The following is a 5,026-nucleotide window of genomic DNA, read 5'->3' on the forward strand; positions in this document are numbered from 1 at the left end:
TGACTGACTGACTGACTGACTGACTGACTGACTGACTGACTGACTGACTGACTGACTGACTGACTGACTGACTGACTGACTGACTGACTGACTGACTGACTGACTGACTGACTGACTGACTGACTGACTGACTGACTGACTGACTGACTGACTGACTGACTGACTGACTGACTGACTGACTGACTGACTGACTGACTGACTGACTGACTGACTGACTGACTGACTGACTGACTGACTGACTGACTGACTGACTGACTGACTGACTGACTGACTGACTGACTGACTGACTGACTGACTGACTGACTGACTGACTGACTGACTGACTGACTGACTGACTGACTGACTGACTGACTGACTGACTGACTGACTGACTGACTGACTGACTGACTGACTGACTGACTGACTGACTGACTGACTGACTGACTGACTGACTGACTGACTGACTGACTGACTGACTGACTGACTGACTGACTGACTGACTGACTGACTGACTGACTGACTGACTGACTGACTGACTGACTGACTGACTGACTGACTGACTGACTGACTGACTGACTGACTGACTGACTGACTGACTGACTGACTGACTGACTGACTGACTGACTGACTGACTGACTGACTGACTGACTGACTGACTGACTGACTGACTGACTGACTGACTGACTGACTGACTGACTGACTGACTGACTGACTGACTGACTGACTGACTGACTGACTGACTGACTGACTGACTGACTGACTGACTGACTGACTGACTGACTGACTGACTGACTGACTGACTGACTGACTGACTGACTGACTGACTGACTGACTGACTGACTGACTGACTGACTGACTGACTGACTGACTGACTGACTGACTGACTGACTGACTGACTGACTGACTGACTGACTGACTGACTGACTGACTGACTGACTGACTGACTGACTGACTGACTGACTGACTGACTGACTGACTGACTGACTGACTGACTGACTGACTGACTGACTGACTGACTGACTGACTGACTGACTGACTGACTGACTGACTGACTGACTGACTGACTGACTGACTGACTGACTGACTGACTGACTGACTGACTGACTGACTGACTGACTGACTGACTGACTGACTGACTGACTGACTGACTGACTGACTGACTGACTGACTGACTGACTGACTGACTGACTGACTGACTGACTGACTGACTGACTGACTGACTGACTGACTGACTGACTGACTGACTGACTGACTGACTGACTGACTGACTGACTGACTGACTGACTGACTGACTGACTGACTGACTGACTGACTGACTGACTGACTGACTGACTGACTGACTGACTGACTGACTGACTGACTGACTGACTGACTGACTGACTGACTGACTGACTGACTGACTGACTGACTGACTGACTGACTGACTGACTGACTGACTGACTGACTGACTGACTGACTGACTGACTGACTGACTGACTGACTGACTGACTGACTGACTGACTGACTGACTGACTGACTGACTGACTGACTGACTGACTGACTGACTGACTGACTGACTGACTGACTGACTGACTGACTGACTGACTGACTGACTGACTGACTGACTGACTGACTGACTGACTGACTGACTGACTGACTGACTGACTGACTGACTGACTGACTGACTGACTGACTGACTGACTGACTGACTGACTGACTGACTGACTGACTGACTGACTGACTGACTGACTGACTGACTGACTGACTGACTGACTGACTGACTGACTGACTGACTGACTGACTGACTGACTGACTGACTGACTGACTGACTGACTGACTGACTGACTGACTGACTGACTGACTGACTGACTGACTGACTGACTGACTGACTGACTGACTGACTGACTGACTGACTGACTGACTGACTGACTGACTGACTGACTGACTGACTGACTGACTGACTGACTGACTGACTGACTGACTGACTGATGCCTGCCTGCCTGCCTGCCTGCCTGCCTGCCTGCCTGCCTGACGTACCTCTCCGTTAGCTCTGGTGCTCCCAGGGCAGAGGGGGTTCTGGGGCTGGTGTCGGGGCACGTGCCCCTCGGGGGGCCTCTCTACCTGCCCGGCCCAGGGCCTCTTCATACGGTGGGCCGACACCAGCACCCAGCTGGCACTCAGGGGGTTGTAGCGCAGTGCTGGCTCTCTGAGAGAGAGAGAGAGAGAGAGAGAGAGAGAGAGAGAGAGAGAGAGAGAGAGAGAGAGAGAGAGAGAGAGAGGGGGGAGAGAGAGAGAGAGAGGGGGGAGAGAGAGAGAGAGGGGGGGGAGAGAGAGAGAGAGAGAGAGAGAGAGAGAGAGAGAGAGAGAGAGAGAGAGAGAGAGAGAGAGAGAGAGAGAGAGAGCACACACACACAACACACACAGCATATGTTTTGACTTCGATCCAACAGAACAGGCTACTGTACGACCATCCTGTTGCAGATGATTGGTTGCTTGTGTCGCTGCTCGCTCAGCACATTCACCGAGCAGCACTGGAATCACGAGATGCAGTCGACTGTAGTGTGTATGTAGCCGGTGTGATCTTGTCTGCGTTGTGTTTTTAGTCGATTCGACCCCTGTTAAGGGATCGCCCTGAGTGGGAGTTGAACCCCGGACGCGTGTAGCTTTATGCCAAGCAAGCAGTGCAAAAATTTACCGTAGTGGCATGCAGTAATGCGCCTTTCATTTTCGCGGAAATAGGCTGTCTATTGCCATTCTCTTTGACAAACTCTAACCTTAACCAGCTCCTTAACAGCGCCTAAACTTAACCGTTCTAACCTTAACCAACTCCGAAACAATGCCTAACCTTAACCTTAACCATAGAAATTATATTGCCATTCCCTTTGACAAACTCTAACCTTAACCAGCTCCTTAACAGCGCCTAAACTTAACCGTTCTAACCTTAACCAACTCCGAAACAATGCCTAACCTTAATCGGCGAAAGAATACACGTTAAAAAAAAATCACGTTAAAAAATATTTTTGATGGGATTCGAACTCGCCAGCAAACAAGCCATAGGATCCACAGCCATGTGTCCTAGCCAATTGAGCTATTTGTTGGATACTGAATAAGGGGCGGTGACTTATATATATTGAGCTCCGCTCGTGTCGCATGCGCGGGCACCTCGCGCGAGCACGCCGGCGCACGCACGCACCTGAGCGAGCACGCCGCCGCCGGTGCACGCACGGTAGCATTTGTCTGAAAAGAAGGGCGCTTTACCGCACTAGCGTGCGGTGACGAATGCGGAAGCATTTTTGCACTGCTTGCTTGGCATTAACGTACAGGCACCCCGGACGCCCGCATCGCGGGCGGCATCACAGACCACTAAGCAAGAAGTGAACTCACTTCTTGCTTCCGAGTCTGGATGCCTCTGGGGAGTGAGTTTACTTGCAGTACCGCTTACCATACACAGCCACGTCACTACTTGTACCCGTGACTGTGGATATACTGCGGTACCTCCGTTACATGTACACAACACACCGTGCAATGCTTTATAATATTGCATAACATCATCTAAAAAATGTTGCAGTGTTTTAGAGTAAATTATGTCACAAAATGCACACAAAAACATAATTCAGTAGACCTAGTGTAGTAGTGTGTGTGGTTAACGTTTCATATTAATTGATCTGCGAGCAAACTTTGCAAAGTTGCAGCAGCATCTTGCAAGATCATCCTACCTTTTGGATCAAAACTGACTTCTCCTTTGCTGTTCATGTCTATCTGAGACCCGTCACTTATTCAGTATTAATAGTTTGTCACAGACTGTCCGTGTTATTAATATTGTCTACAGTCCGGTTTGTCCAGAGATCGATCCTTATTTAGTTGATCGGACGTCAGAAAGTGTAACATATTTCCTTTCTCTTGACAGGCTACAGCCAGCCGGGGTGTGGTTGCCAGGTTGTGACATTATCAGCATATTAAGTTGTAAGGTGTGAGGATGGGAGTAGGGTCGAGCTGCAGCTGGACCCTATTGGAGGATGGCGTCAGTACTATGCTCTCTATAATATAAATACTCACAATATCTATGTTACATTTTTACTTATATACCAAAACGATTTACTCATACAAGTAACAAGGCTTTTGCCTGAACTATTCTTTTACTTTAGTTTTTACTTCTATTCATTTTATTATTATTTTTGTATTTATTTTTTATTTTCATTGGTTGTTTTATTCATTTTAATTGTTTTATTCATTTAACTTTATTTTTTATCTTTATCTCCTGTAGCACTTTGGAGATTTTCACAAATACAAAGTGTGGTACAAATTGAATGTATTATTATTATTATTATTATTATTATTATTATTATTATTATTATTATTATTATTATTATTATTATTATTATTATTATTATTATTATTATTATTATTATTATTATTATTATTATTATTATTATTATTATTAACAAAAACGACCATTACTTAACTCCTCTAGGTCAAAATGTCGTCTGTGTTTATTATTACCTGTGTGTGGAGGAAATAATGCTTTGTAAATTGAATTCTGTCCTGTTCTCTTTTTTATGTATATATTCTGAGGGTGCATTTCCACTGTTTTATATGCTTCATTGACTATGTTTGCATTTATTTATAGTAAAAAGAACACATTTTCTCAATCCGTTTTTGTGTTTTGTCTTGTGTACATTAAGCAGTATACAGTATACAGTATTATACAGTATGAAAACTAACTGTCAGTCATATAGGTGAGAGACTGTGCTGGAAAAAAGGGTACGAAACATACCACGGTAAAACATTTTAAAATGGGAATTAGACAATTTAAATCAAAATTAGCCAAAACATTGAAAATATCCCAGCAGCCAGTATTAAAAGGGGGTTAATATAAAACAACGCGGCAACCTTAGCGTCAAGGTGGTGACGACACATCTGAACCGGCTCTTCATTGGCTCATCTGTTTACATCCCGCCCCCTCCATCTGACCAGGAACCAACCAGTGTCTCCTCTCCTCCCCGCCACGCCCCCTCCTCTCCCAGTGTTTACAACTCTCTGCTCCACATGTAGCTGAACTGTTGTTGTC

The sequence above is a fragment of the Notolepis coatsorum genome, assembly GCF_963971535.1.
Source record: "Notolepis coatsorum genome assembly, chromosome: 12".
NCBI lineage: Eukaryota > Metazoa > Chordata > Actinopteri > Aulopiformes > Paralepididae > Notolepis > Notolepis coatsorum.